Source organism: Anser brachyrhynchus (assembly GCF_964034855.1).
Source record: "Anser brachyrhynchus genome assembly, chromosome: 1".
Classification (NCBI taxonomy): Eukaryota; Metazoa; Chordata; class Aves; order Anseriformes; family Anatidae; genus Anser; species Anser brachyrhynchus.
Window position 1 is genome coordinate 78,073,796 of NC_137694.1, and position 21,667 is coordinate 78,095,462.

A 21,667-nucleotide genomic window follows, 5' to 3' on the forward strand; every position below is an offset into this window, starting at 1 on the left:
GATGCAGCGCAGTGACTCCAGAGAGTGCACTGACACTACTGGGGATGCACTTCAGTCAGTCCAGTGAGTGTACTGGCACCACTGGGGATGCACTGCAGTGAGTCCAGAGAGTGCACTGGCTCCACTGAGAATGCACTTCAGTGAGTCCAGAGAGTGCACTGGCACCACTGGGGATGCAGTGCAGTGAGTCAAGAGAGTGCACTGGCACCACTGGGGATGCACTGCAGTGAGTCCAGAGAGTGCACTGGCACCACTGGGGATGCAGTGCAGTGACTCTAGAGAGTGCACTGGCTCCACTGAGAATGCACTTCAGTGAGTCCAGAGAGTGCACTGGCACCACTGGGGATGCTGTGCAGTGAGTCAAGAGAGTGCACTGGCACCACTGGGGATGCAGTGCAGTGAGTCCAGAGAGTGCACTGGCACCACTGGGGATGCCCTGCAGTGAGTCCAGAGAGTGCACTGACACCACTGGGGATGCCCTGCAGTGAGTCCAGAGAGTGCACTGGCACCACTGGGGATGCAGTGCAGTGAGTCCAGAGAGTGTACTGGCAGCACTGGGGATGCAGTGCAGTGAGTCCAGAGAGTGCACTGGCACCACTGAAAATGCACTTCAGTGTGTCCAGAGAGTGCACTGGCACCACAGGTGTTGCAGTGCAGTGAGTCCAGAGAGTGCACTGGCACCACTGGTGATGCAGTGCAGTGAGTCCAGAGAGTGGCGCTCCAGCCTCGGTTTCCGCCCCAGCCGCGTCAACCGCTCCAGCCGCGGTAGCCCCTCCAGCCGCGGCAGCCGCTCCAGCCGCGGCAGCCGCTCCAGCCGCTCCAGCCGCTGTAACCGCTCCAAACGCGGCAGGAGCTCCAGCCGCGGCAGCCGCTCCAGCCGCTCTTGCCGCGGCAGCCGCTCCAGCCGCTACCGAGTGGAGCGGCTGCCAAGGCTGGAGCGGTTGCCGCGGTTGGAGCGCCTGACGCGTTTGGAGTGGCTGCCGCGGCTTCCGCGGCTGGTGCGGCTGCCGCGGTTGGAGAGTCTGCCGCGTATGCCGCGGACGGAGCGCCTGCCGCGGCTGGAGCGGCTGCCGCGGCTGCCGCGGCTGCCGAGGCTGGAGGGCTACCGCGGCTGGAGCGACTGCCGCGGCTGGAGTAGTGCACTGAGTCCAGAGAGTGCACTGGCACCACTGGGGATGCAGTGCAGTGAGTCCAGAGAGTGCACTGTCACCTTTGGGGATGCACTGCAGTGTCTGCAGAGAGTGCCCTGGCACCACTAGGGATGCAGTGCAGTGAGACCAGAGAGTGCACTGGCACCACTGGTGATGCAGTGCAGTATGTCCAGAGAGTGCACTGGCACCACTGTGGATGCAGTGCAGTGAGTCCAGAGAGAGCACTGGCAGCACAGGGGATGCAGTGCAGTGAGTCCAGAGAGTGCACTGGCACCACTAGGGATGCACTGCAGTGAGTCCAGAGAGTGCACTGGCACCACTGGGGATGCACTGCAGTCACTCCAGAGAGTGCACTGGCACCACTGGGGATGCGGTGCAGTGAGTCCAGACAGTGCACTGGCACCACTGGGGATGTAGTGCAGTGAGTCCAGAGAGTGCACTGGAACCACTGGGGATGCGGTGGCGGGAGTCCAGAGAGTGCTTTGGCACCACTGGGGATGCAGTACAGTGAGTCCAGAGAGTGCACTGGCACCACTGGGGATGCAGCGCAGTGACTCTAGAGAGTGCACTGGCACCACTCAGGTTGCAGTGCGGTGAGTCCAGAGAGTGCACTGGCACCACTGGGGATGCAGTACAGTGAGTCCAGAGAGTGCACTGGCACCACTGGGTATGCAGTGCAGTGAGTCCAGAGAGTGCACTGGCACCACTGGGGATGCACTGCAGTGAGTCCAGAGTGCACTAGCACCACTGGGGATGCACTGCAGTGAGTCCAGAGAGTGCACTGGCACCTTTGGGGATGCACTTCAGTGAGTCCAGAGAGTGCACTGGCACCACTGGGGATGCAGTGACGCGAGTCCAGAGAGTGCACTGGCACCACTGGGGATGCACTGCAGTCACTCCAGAGAGCGCACTGGCACCACTGGGGATGCGCTGCAGTGAGTCCAGAGAGTGCACTGGCACAACTGGGGATGCAGCGCAGTGACTCTAGAGAGTGCACTGGCACCACTGGGGATGCAGTGCAGTGAGTCCAGAGAGTGCACTGGCACCACAGGTGATGCACTCCAGTGAGTCCAGAGAGTGCACTTGCACCACGGGGGATGCAGTGCAGTGACGTCAGAGAGTGCACTGGCAGCATTGGGGTGCAGTGCAGTGAGTCCAGAGAGTGCACTGGCACCACTGGGGATGCAGTGCAGTGAGTCCAGAGAGTGCACTGGCAGCACTGGGGATGCCCTGCAGTGAGTCCAGAGAGTGCACTGACGATGCAGTGCAGTGAGTCCAGAGAGTGCACTGGCACCACTGGGGATGCAGTGCAGTGAGTCCAGAGAGTGCACTGGCAGCACTGGGGATGCCCTGCAGTGAGTCCAGAGAGTGCACTGACGATGCAGTGCAGTGAGTCCAGAGAGTGCACTGGCACCACTGGGGATGCAGTGCAGTGAGTCCAGAGAGTGCACTGGCACCACTGAGAATGCACTTCAGTGAGTCCAGAGAGTGCAGTGGCACCACTGGGGATGCAGTGCAGAGAGCCCAGAGATTGCACTGGCACTACTAGGGATGCAGTGCTGTGACTCCAGAGAGCGCACTGGCACCACTGGGGATGCACTGCAGTGAGTCCAGAGAGTGCACTGGCACCACTGGGGAAGCAGTGCAGTGAGTCCAGAGAGTGCACTGGCACCACTGGGGATGCACTGCAGTGAGTCCAGAGAGTGCACTGTCCCTACTGGGGATGCAGTGCAGTGAGTCCAGAGAGTGCACTGGCACCACTGAGAATGCACTTCAGTGAGTCCAGAGAGTGCACTGGCACCACTGGGGATGCACTGCAGTGAGTCCAGAGATTGCACTGGCACCACTGGGGATGCAGTACAGTGAGTCCACACAGTGCACTAGCACCACTGGGGATGCAGTGCTGTGACTCCAGAGAGTGCACTGGCACCACTGGGGATGCAGTGCAGTGAGTCCAGAGAGTGCACTGGCACCACTGGTGATGCACTGCTGTGAGTCCAGAGAGTGCTCTTGCACCACAGGGGATGCAGTGCAGTGACTCAAGAGAGTGCACTGGCAGCACTGGGGATGCAGTGCAGTGAGTCCAGAGAGTGCACTGGCACCACTGGGGATGCAGTGCAGTGAGTCCAGAGAGTGCAATGGCACCACTGCGGATGCACTGCAGTGAGTCCAGAGAGTGCACTGGCTCCACTGGGGATGCACTGCAGTGAGTCCAGAGAGTGCACTGGCACCACTGGGGATGCACTGCAGTGAGTCCACAGAGTGTACTGGCACCACTGGGGATGCACTGCAGTGAGTCCAGAGAGTGCACTGGCACCACTGGGGATGCACTGCAGTGAGTCCACAGAGTGCACTAGCACTACTGGGGATGCAGTGCAGTGAGTCCAGAGAGTGCGCTGGAACCACTGGGGATGCAGTGCAGTGAGTCCAGAGAGTGCACTGGCACCAATGGGGATGCAGTGCAGTGACTCCAGAGAGTGCACTGGCACCACTGGGGATGCAGCGCAGTGAGTCCAGTGAGTGCACTGGCACCACTGGGGATGCAGTGCAGTGAGTCCAGACAGTGCACTGGCACCACTGGGGAAGCAGTGCAGTGAGTCCAGAGAGTGCAGTGGCACCACTGGGGATGCAGTGCAGTGAGTCCAGAGAGTGCACTGGCAGCACTGGGGATGCAGTGCAGTGAGTCCAGAGAGTGCACTGGCACCACTGGAGATGCAGTTCAGTGAGTCCAGAGAGTGCACTGGCACCACTGGGGATGCAGTGCAGTGTGTCCAGAGAGTGCAGTGGCACCACTGGGGATGCACTGCAGTGAGCCCAGAGAGTGCACTGGCACCAGTGGGGATGCACTGCAGTCAGTCCAGTGAGTGCACTGGCACCACTGGAAATGCACTGCAGTGAGTCCAGAGAGTGCACTGGCACCACTGGGGATGCAGTGCAGTGAGTCCAGAGAGTGCACTGGCACCACTGGGGATGCACTTCAGTGAGTCCAGTGAGTGCACTGGCACCACTGGAGATGCACTGCAGTGAGTCCAGAGAGTGCACTGGCACCACTGGGGATGCAGTGCAGTGAGTCCAGAGAGTGCACTGGCACCACTGGAGATGCACTGCAGTGAGTCCAGTGAGTGCACTGGCACCACTGGAGATGCACTGCAGTGAGTCCAGAGAGTGCACTGGCACCACTGAGAATGCACTTCAGTGAGTCCAGAGAGTGCACTGGCACCACTGGGGATGCACTGCAGTGAGTCCAGAGAGTGCAGTGGCACCACTGGGGATGCACTGCAGTGAGTCCAGAGAGTGCACTGGCACCACTGGGGATGCAGTGCAGTGAGTCCAGAGAGTGCACTGGCACCACTGGGGATGCAGTGCAGTGAGTCCAGAGAGTGCACTGGCACCACTGGGGATGCGGTGCTGGGAGTCCAGAGAGTGCTTTGGTACCAGTGGGGATGCAGTGCAGTTACTCCAGAGACTGTACTGGCACCACCGGGGATGCAGTGCAGTGAGTCCAGAGAGTGCACTGGCACCACTGGGTATGCAGTGCAGTGAGTCCAGAGATTGCACTGGCACCACTGGGGATGCAGTGCTGTGACTCCAGAGAGCGCACTGGCACCACTGGGGATGCAGCGCAGTGAGTCCAGAGAGTGCACTGGCACCACTGGGGATGCACTGCAGTGAGCCCAGAGACTGCACTGGCACCACTGGGGATGCACTGCAGTGAGTCCAGTGAGTGCACTGGCACCACTGGGGATGAACTGCAGTGAGTCCAGAGAGTGCACTGGCACCAGTGGGGTTGCACTGCAGTGAGTCCAGAGAGTGCACTGGCACCACTGGGGATGCACTGCAGTGAGTCCAGAGAGTGCACTGTCACCACTGGGGATGCAGTACAGTGAGTCCACAGAGTGCACTGGCACCACTGGGGATGCCGTGCAGTGAGTCCAGAGAGTGCACTGGCACCACTGGGGATGCAGTGCAGTGAATCCAGTGAGTGCACTGGCACCACTGGGGATGCAGTGCAGTGAGTCCAGAGAGTGCACTGGCACCACTGGGGATGCACTGCAGTGAGTCCAGAGAGTGCACTGTCACTACTGGGGATGCAGTGCAGTGAGTCCAGAGAGTGCACTGGCACCACTGGGGATGCAGTGCAGTGAGTCCTGAGAGTGCACTGGCACCACTGGGGATGCAGTGCAGTGAGTGCAGAGATTGCACTGGCACCACTGGGGATGCAGTACAGTGAGTCCAGAGAGTGCTCTTGCACCACAGGGGATGCAGTGCAGTGACTCAAGAGAGTGCACTGGCAGCACTGGGGATGCAGTGCAGTGAGTCCAGAGAGTGCACTGGCACCACTGGGGATGCAGTGCAGTGAGTCCAGAGAATGCAATGGCACCACTGCGGATGCACTGCAGTGAGTCCAGAGAGTGCACTGGCTCCACTGGGGATGCACTGCAGTGAGTCCAGAGAGTGCACTGGCACCACTGGGGATGCACTGCAGTGAGTCCAGAGAGTGTACTGGCACCACTGGGGATGCACTGCAGTGAGTCCAGAGAGTGCACTGGCACCACTGGGGATGCACTGCAGTGAGTCCAGAGAGTGCACTGGCACCACTGGGGATGCACTGCAGTGAGTCCACAGAGTGCACTAGCACCACTGGGGATGCAGTGCAGTGAGTCCAGAGAGTGTGCTGGAACCACTGGGGATGCAGTGCAGTGAGTCCAGAGAGTGCACTGGCACCAATGGGGATGCAGTGCAGTGACTCCAGAGAGTGCACTGGCACCACTGGGGATGCACTGCAGTGAGTCCAGTGAGTGCACTGGCACCACTGGGGATGCAGTGCAGTGAGTCCAGACAGTGCACTGGCACCACTGGGGAAGCAGTGCAGTGAGTCCAGAGAGTGCAGTGGCACCACTGGGGATGCAGTGCAGTGAGTCCAGAGAGTGCACTGGCAGCACTGGGGATGCACTGCAGTGAGCCCAGAGAGTGCAATGGCACCAGTGGGGATGCACTGCAGTCAGTCCAGTGAGTGCACTGGCACCACTGGGGATGCACTGCAGTGAGTCCAGAGAGTGCACTGGCACCACTGGGGATGCAGTGCAGTGAGTCCAGTGAGTGTACTGGCACCACTGGGGATGCACTGCAGTGAGTCCAGAGAGTGCACTGGCACCACTGAGAATGCACTTCAGTGAGTCCAGAGAGTGCACTGGCACCAGTGGGGATGCAGTGCAGTGAGTCCAGAGAGTGCAGTGGCTCCACTGGGGATGCACTTCAGTGAGTCCAGAGAGTGCACTGGCACCACTGGGGATGCAGTGCAGTGAGTCCAGAGAGTGCACTGGCACCACTGGGGATGCAGTGCAGTGAGTCCAGAGAGTGCACTGGCACCACTGGGGATGCGGTGCTGGGAGTCCAGAGAGTGCTTTGGTACCAGTGGGGATGAAGTGCAGTTACTCCAGAGACTGTACTGGCACCACCGGGGATGCAGTGCAGTGAGTCCAGAGAGTGCACTGGCACCACTGGGTATGCAGTGCAGTGAGTCCAGAGATTGCACTGGCACCACTGGGGATGCAGTGCTGTGACTCCAGAGAGCGCACTGGCACCACTGGGGATGCAGCGCAGTGAGTCCAGAGAGTGCACTGGCACCACTGGGGATGCACTGCAGTGAGCCCAGAGACTGCACTGGCACCACTGGGGATGCACTGCAGTGAGTCCAGTGAGTGCACTGGCACCACTGGGGATGAACTGCAGTGAGTCCAGAGAGTGCACTGGCACCAGTGGGGTTGCACTGCAGTGAGTCCAGAGAGTGCACTGGCACCACTGGGGATGCACTGCAGTGAGTCCAGAGAGTGCACTGTCACCACTGGGGATGCAGTACAGTGAGTCCACAGAGTGCACTGGCACCACTGGGGATGCCGTGCAGTGAGTCCAGAGAGTGCACTGGCACCACTGGGGATGCAGTGCAGTGAATCCAGTGAGTGCACTGGCACCACTGGGGATGCAGTGCAGTGAGTCCAGAGAGTGCACTGGCACCACTGGGGATGCACTGCAGTGAGTCCAGAGAGTGCACTGTCACTACTGGGGATGCAGTGCAGTGAGTCCAGAGAGTGCACTGGCACCACTGGGGATGCAGTGCAGTGAGTCCTGAGAGTGCACTGGCACCACTGGGGATGCAGTGCAGTGAGTGCAGAGATTGCACTGGCACCACTGGGGATGCAGTACAGTGAGTCCAGAGAGTGCTCTTGCACCACAGGGGATGCAGTGCAGTGACTCAAGAGAGTGCACTGGCAGCACTGGGGATGCAGTGCAGTGAGTCCAGAGAGTGCACTGGCACCAGTGGGGATGCAGTGCAGTGAGTCCAGAGAGTGCAATGGCACCACTGCGGATGCACTGCAGTGAGTCCAGAGAGTGCACTGGCTCCACTGGGGATGCACTGCAGTGAGTCCAGAGAGTGCACTGGCACCACTGGGGATGCACTGCAGTGAGTCCAGAGAGTGTACTGGCACCACTGGGGATGCACTGCAGTGAGTCCAGAGAGTGCACTGGCACCACTGGGGATGCACTGCAGTGAGTCCAGAGAGTGCACTGGCACCACTGGGGATGCACTGCAGTGAGTCCACAGAGTGCACTAGCACCACTGAGGATGCAGTGCAGTGAGTCCAGAGAGTGTGCTGGAACCACTGGGGATGCAGTGCAGTGAGTCCAGAGAGTGCACTGGCACCAATGGGGATGCAGTGCAGTGACTCCAGAGAGTGCACTGGCACCACTGGGGATGCACTGCAGTGAGTCCAGTGAGTGCACTGGCACCACTGGGGATGCAGTGCAGTGAGTCCAGACAGTGCACTGGCACCACTGGGGAAGCAGTGCAGTGAGTCCAGAGAGTGCAGTGGCACCACTGGGGATGCAGTGCAGTGAGTCCAGAGAGTGCACTGGCAGCACTGGGGATGCACTGCAGTGAGCCCAGAGAGTGCAATGGCACCAGTGGGGATGCACTGCAGTCAGTCCAGTGAGTGCACTGGCACCACTTGGGATGCACTGCAGTGAGTCCAGAGAGTGCACTGGCACCACTGGGGATGCAGTGCAGTGAGTCCAGTGAGTGTACTGGCACCACTGGGGATGCACTGCAGTGAGTCCAGAGAGTGCACTGGCACCACTGAGAATGCACTTCAGTGAGTCCAGAGAGTGCACTGGCACCAGTGGGGATGCAGTGCAGTGAGTCCAGAGAGTGCAGTGGCACCACTGGGGATGCACTTCAGTGAGTCCAGAGAGTGCACTGGCACCACTGGGGATGCAGTGCAGTGAGTCCAGAGAGTGCACTGGCACCACTGGGGATGCAGTGCAGTGAGTCCAGAGAGTGCACTGGCACCACTGGGGATGCGGTGCTGGGAGTCCAGAGAGTGCTTTGGTACCAGTGGGGATGAAGTGCAGTTACTCCAGAGACTGTACTGGCACCACCGGGGATGCAGTGCAGTGAGTCCAGAGAGTGCACTGGCACCACTGGGTATGCAGTGCAGTGAGTCCAGAGATTGCACTGGCACCACTGGGGATGCAGTGCTGTGACTCCAGAGAGCGCACTGGCACCACTGGGGATGCAGCGCAGTGAGTCCAGAGAGTGCACTGGCACCACTGGGGATGCACTGCAGTGAGCCCAGAGAGTGCACTGGCTCCAGTGGGGATGCACTGCAGTGAGTCCAGTGAGTGCACTGGCACCACAGGGGAAGCAGTGCAGTGAGTCCAGAGAGTGCACTGGCACCAGTGGGGATGCACTGCAGTGAGTCCAGAGAGTGCACTGTCACCACTGGGGATGCAGTACAGTGAGTCCACAGAGTGCACTGGCACCACTGGGGATGCCGTGCAGTGAGTCCAGAGAGTGCACTGGCACCACTGGGGATGCAGTGCAGTGAATCCAGTGAGTGCACTGGCACCACTGGGGATGCAGTGCAGTGAGTCCAGAGAGTGCACTGGCACTACTGGGGATGCAGTGCAGTGAGTCCAGAGAGTGCACTGGCACCACTGGGGATGCACTGCAGTGAGTCCAGAGAGTGCACTGTCACTACTGGGGATGCAGTGCAGTGAGTCCAGAGAGTGCACTGGCACCACTGGGGATGCAGTGCAGTGAGTCCTGAGAGTGCACTGGCACCACTGGGGATGCACTGCAGTGAGTCCAGAGATTGCACTGGCACCACTGGGGATGCAGTACAGTGAGTCCACAAAGTGCACTAGCACCACTGGGGATGCAGTGCAGTGAGTCCAGAGAGTGCACTGGCACCACTGGGGATGCAGTGCAGTGAGTCCAGAGAGTGCACTGGCACCACTGGTGATGCACTGCTGTGAGTCCGGAGAGTGCTCTTGCACCACAGGGGATGCAGTGCAGTGACTCAAGAGAGTGCACTGGCAGCACTGGGGATGCAGTGCAGTGAGTCCAGAGAGTGCACTGGCACCACTGGAGATGCAGTGCAGTGAGTCCAGAGAGTGCAATGGAACCACTGGGGATGCACTGCAGTGAGTCCAGAGAGTGCACTGGCTCCACTGGGGATGCACTGCAGTGAGTCCAGAGAGTGCACTGGCACCACTGGGGATGCACTGCAGTGAGTCCAGAGAGTGTACTGGCACCACTGGGGATGCACTGAAGTGAGTCCAGAGAGTGCACTGGCACCACTGAGAATGCACTTCAGTGAGTCCAGAGAGTGCACTGGCACCACTGGGGATGCACTGCAGTGAGTCCACAGAGTGCACGAGCACCACTGGGGATGCAGTGCAGTGAGTCCAGAGAGTGCGCTGGAAGCACTGGGGATGCAGTGCAGTGAGTCTAGAGAGTGCACTGGCACCACTGGGGATGCAGTGCAGTGAGTCCAGAGAGTGCACTGGCACCAGTGGGGATGCACTGCAGTGAGTCCAGTGAGTGCTCTGGCACCACTGGGGATGCAGTGCAGTGAGTCCAGAGAGTGCACTGGCACCACTGGGGATGCACTGCAGTGAGTCCAGAGAGTGCAGTGGCACCACTAGGGATGCAGTGCAGTGAGTCCAGAGAGTGCACTGGCACCACTGGGGATGCAGTGCAGTGAGTCCAGAGAGTGCACTGGCACCACTGGGGATGCAGTTCAGTGAGTCCAGAGAGTGCACTGGCACCACTGGGGATGCAGGGCAGTGAGTCCAGAGAGTGCACTGGCACCACTGAGAATGCACTTCAGTGAGTCCAGAGAGTGCACTGGCACCACTGGGGATGCACTGCAGTGAGTCCAGAGAGTGCACTGGCACCACTGGGGATGCAGTGCTGTGACTCCAGAGAGTGCACTGGCACCACTGGGGATGCAGTGCAGTGAGTCCAGAGAGAGCACTGGCACCACTGGGGATGCGGTGCCGGGAGTCCAGAGAGTGCTTTGGCACCAGTGGGGATGCACTGCAGTTATTCCAGAGACTGCACTGGCACCACTGGGGATGCAGTGCAGTGAGTCCAGAGAGTGCACTGGCACCACTGGGGATGCACTGCAGTGAGTCCAGAGAGTGCACTGTCACCACTGGGGATGCACTGCAGTGAGTCCAGAGAGTGCACTGTCACCACTGGGGATGCACTGCAGTGAGTCCAGAGAGTGCACTGGCACCACTGGGGATGCAGTGCAGTGAGTCCAGAGAGTGCACTGGCACCACTGGAGATGCACTGCAGTGAATCCAGTGAGTGCACTGGCACCACTGGGGATACAGTGCAGTGAGTCCAGAGAGTGCACTGGCACCACTGGGGATGCAGTGCAGTGAGTCCAGAGAGTGCACTGGCACCACTGGGGATGCATTGCAGTGAGTCCAGAGAGTGCACTGGCACCACAGATGATGCAGTACAGTGAGTCCAGTGAGTGCACTGGCACCACTCGGGATGTAGTGCAGTGACTCGAGAGAGTGCACTTGCACCACTGGGGATGCAGTGCAGTGAGTCCAGAGAGTGCACTGGCACCACTGGGGATGCACTGCAGTGAGTCCACAGAGTGCACTAGCACCACTGGGGATGCAGTGCAGTGAGTCCAGAGAGTGCACTGGCACCACTGGTGATGCACTGCAGTGAGTCCAGAGATTGCACTGGCACCACTGTGGATGCAGTGCAGTGAGTCCAGAGACTTCACTGGCACCACTGGGAATGCAGAGAAGTGAGTCCAGAGAGTGCACTGGCACCACTGGGGATGCAGTGCAGTGAGTCCAGAGAGTGCACTGGCACCAATGGGGATGCAGTGCAGTGAGTCCAGAGAGTGCACTGGCACCACCTGTGATGCAGTGCAGTGAGTCCAGAGAGTGCACTGGCACCAATGGGGCTGCAGTGCAGTGAGTCCAAAGAGTGCACTGGCACCACTGGGAATGCACTGCAGTGAGTCCAGTGAGTGCACTGGCACCACTGGTGATGCAGTACAGTGAGTCCAGAGAGTGCACTGGCACCAGTGGGGATGCACTGCAGTGAGTCCAGTGAGTGCACTGGCACCAGTGGGGATGCACTGCAGTGAGTCCAGTGAGTGCACTGGCACCACTGGGGAAGCAGTGCAGTGAGTCCAGAGAGTGCAGTGGCACCACTGGGGATGCAGTTTAGTGAGTCCAGAGAGTGCACTGGCACCACTGGGGATGCAGTGCAGTGAGTCCAGTGAGTGTACTGGCACCACTGGGGATGCACTGCAGTGAGTCCAGAGAGTGCACTGGCAACACTGAGAATGCACTTCAATGAGTCCAGAGAGTGCACTGGCACCACTGGGGATGCACTGCAGTGAGTCCAGAGAGTGCAGTGGCACCACTGGGGATGCACTGCAGAGAGTCCAGAGAGTGCTTTGGCACCAGTGGGTATGCACTGCAGTTACTCCAGAGACTGCACTGTCACCACTGGGGATGCAGTGCAGTGAGTGCAGAGAGTGCACTGGCACCAGTGGGGATGCACTGCAGTGAGTCCAGAGAGTGCACTGGCACCACTGGGGATGCACTGCAGTGAGTCCAGAGAGTGCACTGTCACCACTGGGGATGCAGTACAGTGAGTCCACAGAGTGCACTGGCACCACTGGGGATGCAGTGCAGTGAGTCCAGAGAGTGCACTGGCACCACTGGGGATGCAGTGCAGTGAATCCAGTGAGTGCACTGGCACCACTGGGGATGCAGTGCAGTGAGTCCTGAGAGTGCACTGGCACCACTGGGGATGCACTGCAGTGAGTCCAGAGATTGCACTGGCACCACTGGGGATGCAGTACAGTGAGTCCACACAGTGCACTAGCACTACTGGGGATGCAGTGCAGTGAGTCCAGAGAGTGCACTGGCACCACTGGTGATGCAGTGCAGTGAGTCCAGAGAGTGCACTGGCACCACGGGTGATGCACTGCTGTGAGTCCAGAGAGTGCTCTTGCACCACAGGGGATGCAGTGCAGTGACTCAAGAGAGTGCACTGGCAGCACTGGGGATGCAGTGCAGTGAGTCCAGAGAGTGCACTGGCACCACTGGAGATGCACTGCAGTGAGTCCAGAGAGTGCACTGGCTCCACTGGGGATGCACTGCAGTGAGTCCAGAGAGTGCACTGGCACCACTGGGGATGCACTGCAGTGAATCCACAGAGTGCACTAGCACCACTGGGGATGCAGTGCAGTGAGTCCAGAGAGTGCGCTGGAACCACTGGGGATGCAGTGCAGTGAGTCCAGAGAGTGCACTGGCACCAATGGGGATGCAGTGCAGTGACTCCAGAGAGTGCACTGGCACCACTGGGGATGCACTGCAGTGAGTCCAGTGAGTGCACTGGCACCACTGGGGATGCAGTGCAGTGAGTCCAGACAGTGCACTGGCACCACTGGGGAAGCAGTGCAGTGAGTCCAGAGAGTGCAGTGGCACCACTGGGGATGCAGTGCAGTGAGTCCAGAGAGTGCACTGGCAGCACTGGGGATGCACTGCAGTGAGCCCAGAGAGTGCAATGGCACCAGTGGGGATGCACTGCAGTCAGTCCAGTGAGTGCACTGGCACCACTGGGGATGCACTGCAGTGAGTCCAGAGAGTGCACTGGCACCACTGGGGATGCAGTGCAGTGAGTCCAGTGAGTGTACTGGCACCACTGGGGATGCACTGCAGTGAGTCCAGAGAGTGCACTGGCACCACTGAGAATGCACTTCAGTGAGTCCAGAGAGTGCACTGGCACCAGTGGGGATGCAGTGCAGTGAGTCCAGAGAGTGCAGTGGCACCACTGGGGATGCACTTCAGTGAGTCCAGAGAGTGCACTGGCACCACTGGGGATGCAGTGCAGTGAGTCCAGAGAGTGCACTGGCACCACTGGGGATGCAGTGCAGTGAGTCCAGAGAGTGCACTGGCACCACTGGGGATGCGGTGCTGGGAGTCCAGAGAGTGCTTTGGTACCAGTGGGGATGAAGTGCAGTTACTCCAGAGACTGTACTGGCACCACCGGGGATGCAGTGCAGTGAGTCCAGAGAGTGCACTGGCACCACTGGGTATGCAGTGCAGTGAGTCCAGAGATTGCACTGGCACCACTGGGGATGCAGTGCTGTGACTCCAGAGAGCGCACTGGCACCACTGGGGATGCAGCGCAGTGAGTCCAGAGAGTGCACTGGCACCACTGGGGATGCACTGCAGTGAGCCCAGAGAGTGCACTGGCTCCAGTGGGGATGCACTGCAGTGAGTCCAGTGAGTGCACTGGCACCACAGGGGAAGCAGTGCAGTGAGTCCAGAGAGTGCACTGGCACCAGTGGGGATGCACTGCAGTGAGTCCAGAGAGTGCACTGTCACCACTGGGGATGCAGTACAGTGAGTCCACAGAGTGCACTGGCACCACTGGGGATGCCGTGCAGTGAATCCAGAGAGTGCACTGGCACCACTGGGGATGCAGTGCAGTGAATCCAGTGAGTGCACTGGCACCACTGGGGATGCAGTGCAGTGAGTCCAGAGAGTGCACTGGCACTACTGGGGATGCAGTGCAGTGAGTCCAGAGAGTGCACTGGCACCACTGGGGATGCACTGCAGTGAGTCCAGAGAGTGCACTGTCACTACTGGGGATGCAGTGCAGTGAGTCCAGAGAGTGCACTGGCACCACTGGGGATGCAGTGCAGTGAGTCCTGAGAGTGCACTGGCACCACTGGGGATGCACTGCAGTGAGTCCAGAGATTGCACTGGCACCACTGGGGATGCAGTACAGTGAGTCCACACAGTGCACTAGCACCACTGGGGATGCAGTGCAGTGAGTCCAGAGAGTGCACTGGCACCACTGGGGATGCAGTGCAGTGAGTCCAGAGAGTGCACTGGCACCACTGGTGATGCACTGCTGTGAGTCCGGAGAGTGCTCTTGCACCACAGGGGATGCAGTGCAGTGACTCAAGAGAGTGCACTGGCAGCACTGGGGATGCAGTGCAGTGAGTCCAGAGAGTGCACTGGCACCACTGGAGATGCAGTGCAGTGAGTCCAGAGAGTGCAATGGAACCACTGGGGATGCACTGCAGTGAGTCCAGAGAGTGCACTGGCTCCACTGGGGATGCACTGCAGTGAGTCCAGAGAGTGCACTGGCACCACTGGGGATGCACTGCAGTGAGTCCAGAGAGTGTACTGGCACCACTGGGGATGCACTGAAGTGAGTCCAGAGAGTGCACTGGCACCACTGAGAATGCACTTCAGTGAGTCCAGAGAGTGCACTGGCACCACTGGGGATGCACTGCAGTGAGTCCACAGAGTGCACGAGCACCACTGGGGATGCAGTGCAGTGAGTCCAGAGAGTGCGCTGGAAGCACTGGGGATGCAGTGCAGTGAGTCCAGAGAGTGCACTGGCACCACTGGGGATGCAGTGCAGTGAGTCCAGAGAGTGCACTGGCACCAGTGGGGATGCACTGCAGTGAGTCCAGTGAGTGCACTGGCACCACTGGGGATGCAGTGCAGTGAGTCCAGAGAGTGCACTGGCACCACTGGGGATGCACTGCAGTGAGTCCAGAGAGTGCAGTGGCACCACTAGGGATGCAGTGCAGTGAGTCCAGAGAGTGCACTGGCACCACTGGGGATGCAGTGCAGTGAGTCCAGAGAGTGCACTGGCACCACTGGGGATGCAGTTCAGTGAGTCCAGAGAGTGCACTGGCACCACTGGGGATGCAGGGCAGTGAGTCCAGAGAGTGCACTGGCACCACTGAGAATGCACTTCAGTGAGTCCAGAGAGTGCACTGGCACCAATGGGGATGCACTGCAGTGAGTCCAGAGAGTGCACTGGCACCACTGGGGATGCAGTGCTGTGACTCCAGAGAGTGCACTGGCACCACTGGGGATGCAGTGCAGTGAGTCCAGAGAGAGCACTGGCACCACTGGGGATGCGGTGCCGGGAGTCCAGAGAGTGCTTTGGCACCACTGGGGATGCACTGCAGTTATTCCAGAGACTGCACTGGCACCACTGGGGATGCAGTGCAGTGAGTCCAGAGAGTGCACTGGCACCACTGGGGATGCACTGCAGTGAGTCCAGAGAGTGCACTGTCACCACTGGGGATGCACTGCAGTGAGTCCAGAGAGTGCACTGTCACCACTGGGGATGCAGTGCAGTGAGTCCAGAGAGTGCACTGGCACCACTGGGGATGCAGTGCAGTGAGTCCAGAGAGTGCACTGGCACCACTGGGGATGCACTGCAGTGAATCCAGTGAGTGCACTGGCACCACTGGGGATACAGTGCAGTGAGTCCAGAGAGTGCACTGGCACCACTGGGGATGCAGGGCAGTGAGTCCAGAGAGTGCACTGGCACCACTGAGAATGCACTTCAGTGAGTCCAGAGAGTGCACTGGCACCAATGGGGATGCACTGCAGTGAGTCCAGAGAGTGCACTGGCACCACTGGGGATGCAGTGCTGTGACTCCAGAGAGTGCACTGGCACCACTGGGGATGCAGTGCAGTGAGTCCAGAGAGAGCACTGGCACCACTGGGGATGCGGTGCCGGGAGTCCAGAGAGTGCTTTGGCACCACTGGGGATGCACTGCAGTTATTCCAGAGACTGCACTGGCACCACTGGGGATGCAGTGCAGTGAGTCCAGAGAGTGCACTGGCACCACTGGGGATGCACTGCAGTGAGTCCAGAGAGTGCACTGTCACCACTGGGGATGCACTGCAGTGAGTCCAGAGAGTGCACTGTCACCACTGGGGATGCAGTGCAGTGAGTCCAGAGAGTGCACTGGCACCACTGGGGATGCAGTGCAGTGAGTCCAGAGAGTGCACTGGCACCACTGGGGATGCACTGCAGTGAATCCAGTGAGTGCACTGGCACCACTGGGGATACAGTGCAGTGAGTCCAGAGAGTGCACTGGCACCACTGGGGATGCAGTGCAGTGAGTCCAGAGAGTGCACTGGCACCACTGGGGATGCATTGCAGTGAGTCCAGAGAGTGCACTGGCACCACAGATGATGCAGTACAGTGAGTCCAGTGAGTGCACTGGCACCACTCGGGATGTAGTGCAGTGACTCGAGAGAGTGCACTTGCACCACTGGGGATGCAGTGCAGTGAGTCCAGAGAGTGCACTGGCACCACTGGGGATGCACTGCAGTGAGTCCACAGAGTGCACTAGCACCACTGGGGATGCACTGCAGTGAGTCCAGAGAGTGCACTGGCACCACTGGTGATGCACTGCAGTGAGTCCAGAGATTGCACTGGCACCACTGTGGATGCAGTGCAGTGAGTCCAGAGACTTCACTGGCACCACTGGGAATGCAGAGAAGTGAGTCCAGAGAGTGCACTGGCACCACTGGGGATGCAGTGCAGTGAGTCCAGAGAGTGCACTGGCACCACTGGGGATGCAGTGCAGTGAGTCCAGAGAGTGCACTGGCACCACCTGTGATGCAGTGCAGTGAGTCCAGAGAGTGCACTGGCACCAATGGGGCTGCAGTGCAGTGAGTCCAAAGAGTGCACTGGCACCACTGGGAATGCACTGCAGTGAGTCCAGTGAGTGCACTGGCACCACTGGTGATGCAGTACAGTGAGTCCAGAGAGTGCACTGGCACCACTGGGGATGCACTGCAGTGAGTCCAGAGAGTGCACTGGCACCACTGGGGATGCACTACAGTGAGTCCAGAGATTGCACTGGCACCACTGGGGATGCAGTGCAGTGAGTTCAGATAGTGCACTGGCACCACTGGGGATGCAGTGCATTGAGTCCAGAGAGTGCACTGGCACAACTGGGGATGCACTTCAGTGAGTCCAGAGAGTGCAGTGGCACCACTGGGGATGCACTGCAGTGAGTCCAGAGAGTGTACTGGCTCCACTGGGGATGCACTGCAGTGAGTCCAGAGAGTGCACTGGCACCACTGGGGATGCACTGCAGTGAGTCCAGAGAGTGTACTGGCACCACTGGGGATGCACTGAAGTGAGTCCAGAGATTGCACTGGCACCACTGGGGATGCGGTGCTGGGAGTCCAGAGAGTGCTTTGGCACCAGTGGGGATGCAGTGCAGTTACTCCAGAGACTGCACTGGCACCACCGGGGATGCAGTGCAGTGAGTCCAGAGAGTGCACTGGCACCAGTGGGGATGCACTGCAGTGAGTCCAGTGAGTGCACTGGCACCACTGGGGAAGCAGTGCAGTGAGTCCAGAGAGTGCAGTGGCACCACTGGGGATGCAGTTTAGTGAGTCCAGAGAGTGCACTGGCACCACTGGGGATGCAGTGCAGTGAGTCCAGTGAGTGTACTGGCACCACTGGGGATGCACTGCAGTGAGTCCAGAGAGTGCACTGGCAACACTGAGAATGCACTTCAATGAGTCCAGAGAGTGCACTGGCACCACTGGGGATGCACTGCAGTGAGTCCAGAGAGTGCAGTGGCACCACTGGGGATGCACTGCAGAGAGTCCAGAGAGTGCTTTGGCACCAGTGGGTATGCACTGCAGTTACTCCAGAGACTGCACTGTCACCACTGGGGATGCAGTGCAGTGAGTCCAGAGAGTGCACTGGCACCACTGGGGATGCAGTGCAGTGAATCCAGTGAGTGCACTGGCACCACTGGGGATGCAGTGCAGTGAGTCCTGAGAGTGCACTGGCACCACTGGGGATGCACTGCAGTGAGTCCAGAGATTGCACTGGCACCACTGGGGATGCAGTACAGTGAGTCCACACAGTGCACTAGCACTACTGGAGATGCAGTGCAGTGAGTCCAGAGAGTGCACTGGCACCACTGGTGATGCAGTGCAGTGAGTCCAGAGAGTGCACTGGCACCACGGGTGATGCACTGCTGTGAGTCCAGAGAGTGCTCTTGCACCACAGGGGATGCAGTGCAGTGACTCAAGAGAGTGCACTGGCAGCACTGGGGATGCAGTGCAGTGAGTCCAGAGAGTGCACTGGCTCCACTGGGGATGCACTGCAGTGAGTCCAGAGAGTGCACTGGCACCACTGGGGATGCACTGCAGTGAATCCAGAGAGTGTACTGGCACCACTGGGGATGCACTGAAGTGAGTCCAGAGAGTGCACTGGCACCACTGAGAATGCACTTCAGTGAGTCCAGAGAGTGCACTGGCACCACTGGGGATGCACTGCAGTGAGTCCACAGAGTGCACTAGCACCACTGGGGATGCAGTGCAGTGAGTCCAGAGAGTGCGCTGGCACCACTGGGGATGCAGTGCAGTGAGTCCAGAGAGTGCACTGGCACCACTGGGGATGCACTGCAGTGAGTCCAGTGAGTGCACTGGCACCACTGGGGATGCAGTGCAGTGAGTCCAGAGAGTGCACTGGCACCACTGGGGAAGCAGTGCAGTGAGTCCAGAGAGTGCAGTGGCACCACTAGGGATGCAGTGCAGTGAGTCCAGAGAGTGCACTGGCAGCACTGGGGATGCAGTGCAGTGAGTCCAGAGAGTGCACTGGCACCACTGGGGATGCACTTCAGTGAGTCCAGAGAGTGCACTGGCACCACTGGGGATGCAGTGCAGTGAGTCCAGAGAGTGCACTGGCACCACTGAGAATGCACTTCAGTGAGTCCAGAGAGTGCACTGGCACCACTGGGGATGCAGTGCAGTGAGTCCAGAGATTGCACTGGCACCACTGGGGATGCAGTGCTGTGACTCCAGAGAGCGCACAGGCACCACTGGGGATGCAGTGCAGTGAGTCCAGAGAGTGCACTGGCACCACTCGGGATGCACTGTAGTGAGCCCAGAGAGTGCACTGGCACCAGTGGGGATGCACTGCAGTGAGTCCAGTGAGTGCACTGGCACCACTGGGGAAGCAGTGCAGTGAGTCCAGAGAGTGCAGTGGCACCACTGGGGATGCAGTTTAGTGAGTCCAGAGAGTGCACTGGCACCACTGGGGATGCAGTGCAGTGAGTCTAGTGAGTGTACTGGCACCACTGGGGATGCACTGCAGTGAGTCCAGAGAGTGCACTGGCACCACTGAGAATGCACTTCAATGAGTCCAGAGAGTGCACTGGCACCACTGGGGATGCACTGCAGTGAGTCCACAGAGTGCACTAGCACCACTGGGGATGCAGTGCAGTGAGTCCAGAGAGTGCGCTGGAACCACTGGGGATGCAGTGCAGTGAGTCCAGAGAGTGCACTGGCACCACTGGGGATGCAGTGCAGTGAGTCCAGAGAGTGCACTGGCACCAGTGGGGATGCACTGCAGTGAGTCCAGTGAGTGCACTGGCACCACTGGGGATGCAGTGCAGTGAGTCCAGAGAGTGCACTGGCACCACTGGGGAAGCAGTGCAGTGAGTCCAGAGAGTGCAGTGGCACCACTAGGGATGCAGTGCAGTGAGTCCAGAGAGTGCACTGGCAGCACTGGGGATGCAGTGCAGTGAGTCCAGAGAGTGCACTGGCACCACTGGGGATGCACTTCAGTGAGTCCAGAGAGTGCACTGGCACCACTGGGGATGCAGTGCAGTGAGTCCAGAGAGTGCACTGGCACCACTGAGAATGCACTTCAGTGAGTCCAGAGAGTGCACTGGCACCACTGGGGATGCAGTGCAGTGAGTCCAGAGATTGCACTGGCACCACTGGGGATGCAGTGCTGTGACTCCAGAGAGCGCACAGGCACCACTGGGGATGCAGTGCAGTGAGTCCAGAGAGTGCACTGGCACCACTCGGGATGCACTGTAGTGAGCCCAGAGAGTGCACTGGCTCCACTGGGGATGCACTGCAGTGAGTCCAGAGAGTGCACTGGCACCAATGGGGATGCACTGCAGTGAGTCCAGAGAGTGTACTGGCACCACTGGGGATGCACTGAAGTGAGTCCAGAGAGTGCACTGGCACCACTGAGAATGCACTTCAGTGAGTCCAGAGAGTGCACTGGCACCACTGGGGATGCACTGCAGTGAGTCCACAGAGTGCACTAGCACCACTGGGGATGCAGTGCAGTGAGTCCAGAGAGTGCGCTGGAACCACTGGGGATGCAGTGCAGTGAGTCCAGAGAGTGCACTGGCACCACTGGGGATGCAGTGCAGTGAGTCCAGAGAGTGCACTGGCACCAGTGGGGATGCACTGCAGTGAGTCCAGTGAGTGCACTGGCACCACTGGGGATGCAGTGCAGTGAGTCCAGAGAGTGCACTGGCACCACTGGGGAAGCAGTGCAGTGAGTCCAGAGAGTGCAGTGGCACCACTAGGGATGCAGTGCAGTGAGTCCAGAGAGTGCACTGGCACCACTGGGGATGCAGTGCAGTGAGTCCAGAGAGTGCACTGGCACCACTGGGGATGCACTTCAGTGAGTCCAGAGAGTGCACTGGCACCACTGGAGATGCAGTGCAGTGAGTCCAGAGAGTGCACTGGCACCACTGAGAATGCACTTCAGTGAGTCCAGAGAGTGCACTGGCACCACTGGGGATGCAGTGCAGTGAGTCCAGAGATTGCACTGGCACCACTGGGGATGCAGTGCTGTGACTCCAGAGAGCGCACAGGCACCACTGGGGATGCAGTGCAGTGAGTCCAGAGAGTGCACTGGCACCACTCGGGATGCACTGTAGTGAGCCCAGAGAGTGCACTGGCACCAGTGGGGATGCACTGCAGTGAGTCCAGTGAGTGCACTGGCACCACTGGGGAAGCAGTGCAGTGAGTCCAGAGAGTGCAGAGGCACCACTGGTGATGCAGTTTAGTGAGTGCAGAGAGTGCACTGGCACCACTGGGGATGCAGTGCAGTGAGTCCAGTGAGTGTACTGGCACCACTGGGGATGCACTGCAGTGAGTCCAGAGAGTGCACTGGCACCACTGAGAATGCACTTCAGTTAGTCCAGAGAGTGCACTGGCACCACTGGGGATGCACTTCAGTGAGTCCAGAGAGTGCACTGGCACCACTGGGGATGCAGTGCAGTGAGTCCAGAGAGTGCACTGGCACCACTGGGGATGCAGTGCTGTGACTCCAGAGAGTGCACTGGCACCACCGGGGATGCAGTGCAGTGAGTCCAGAGAGTGCACTGGCACCACTGGGGATGCACTACAGTGAGTCCAGAGATTGTACCATCACCACTGGGGATGCACTACAGTGAGTCCAGAGATTGTACCATCACCACTGGGGATGCAGTGCAGTGAGTCCAGAGAGTGCACTGGCACCACTGGGGATGCACTGCAGTGAGTCCAGAGAGTGCACTGGCACCACTGGGGAT

At 59.3% G+C, this 21,667-nt stretch overlaps 2 long non-coding RNA genes across 2 annotated transcripts in view; one reads left to right on the plus strand and one right to left on the minus strand.

Annotated features, from left to right (window-relative positions):
- Positions 1-21,667, minus strand: part of LOC308187507 — a 109,185-nt gene that overhangs the window by 62,751 nt on the left and 24,767 nt on the right. The gene's annotated exons all lie outside the window — the stretch shown is intronic.
- Positions 1-21,667, plus strand: part of LOC308187506 — a 103,959-nt gene that overhangs the window by 62,488 nt on the left and 19,804 nt on the right. The gene's annotated exons all lie outside the window — the stretch shown is intronic.